Consider the following 1,420-nt stretch of genomic DNA (forward strand, 5'->3'; position numbering starts at 1 on the left):
TGTTTGATTAAGGAATGTTTCATTCATTCGAAAGCAATGATTGTGTTTGTTCATTTTGTAAATATTATCTTGAGGGTTGCCACCATGAAAGGAGATCTACTCTATCTTGAAGGTTATGTTCATAATTTCATTTTGGGTTTTCACTATGTTATAATACTGCATGCAAGGAACGAAATGATGGTTTTTCTTCAGAATATACTTTTGTGGTAGGAAGGTATTTATGCAGAGATGCTAGAGGGTTTCTTGTTGATTGTTTTTCTTCTTCTCATATCATTTCTGAAATCACCAATACAAATTTTTCTAATGTATGTCTCAAATACTCTTGAGGATGCTCTTTGGCAACGTCAAGCAAAGATGAGTTCGGTAACATTTTCAGAGGAATTTGTGGGTTCTTTGTGTACATGCATCAGGTATGCTTAATCCTTGGATATGGTTAAGCCAAGATGTTTTTGTTATACCATAAAACTGGTGCATATGTATAAAGAAGGTTTCGTGTTCAATCATGAAAGGTTTCTTCTATAACTTCTAATATTTCAAAGCTGAAATGATTTTTTTTGAAATTCCAAGCAAATCTTCTTTTACATCTTATTTCCTTTTGTATAAGATGAACTATGAAGAAAGCATGAATATAAGCCCTGTCAGTTCTTAATTTTTTCAGCAGTGGTCACACATTTATCAAGTTGTTGAGGACTCATTTCGGTTTGATTGTTAATACAATTTCAGATGTTGCTCTTGACGTAAATTCGGTTTTTAGAATTGTGGCTCTTGCACAAATTGTTTTTTCCAATTTGATCGAGAGTTTTCTTGAGGAAAGAAAAATCTCGTGGAGGATGTAAAATGTTAAATCAGTTTATAGTTTTGTAAATCAGTTTCATTTTGAACTGATATTGAAATAGTTGCAAAATTAGATGTAACTATACATGAGACAATGATTGTAAACATTTTTTAAGTATATCCATATATAAGGAAATATGTCTATGTGCAAAAAAATGTGTGTGGAAAAAGGAAGAGAGAGGAGATATAGTCATATTTATTTATACAAGGAATACTTGTTTGGAACATGAAGAAAAAATGATAAAGTTATTTATGTGCATGGGTGTATGAATTACTTTAAAAGAAAAAGGGTTGAAGCCCAAGCAGTAAAGTTTTTGTAAAAACAAGTTGTTAATAAATTCATAGGTTCAAATGGAGTGGTTTTTCTCCCTATGACGAAATCGAAAGGCTTTTGAGGATTTTCCACTCGACACAAAAATCTCATGTCTCTTTTTAGTGGGTTGTTTATATGTAAGTGTTATCTTGGATTCCCATTTCATGAAAGCACTTTATTTGTTTATGATTCAATTTTAAATGCTTTAGTAAAATTTGATATAGCAAACAAAATAAAAAGTTAAGGAAAAGTATCTATTTTGCTTCCCCCCCC

General features: G+C 31.2%; 1 long non-coding RNA gene across 1 annotated transcript; it reads left to right on the top strand.

Moving 5' to 3' along the window:
• On the top strand, positions 1-1,214 carry LOC149574920 (uncharacterized). The gene is made up of 2 exons (XR_016359664.1): positions 1-410; positions 724-1,214. It is a non-coding gene; the product is annotated as an uncharacterized LOC149574920 (long non-coding RNA).
• The last annotated feature ends 206 nt before the right edge of the window (positions 1,215-1,420 follow it).

Source organism: Cupressus sempervirens, chromosome 2, assembly GCF_028749045.1.
Source record: "Cupressus sempervirens isolate cs-2001-9-10 chromosome 2, ASM2874904v1, whole genome shotgun sequence".
Taxonomy (NCBI): Eukaryota; Viridiplantae; Streptophyta; class Pinopsida; order Cupressales; family Cupressaceae; genus Cupressus; species Cupressus sempervirens.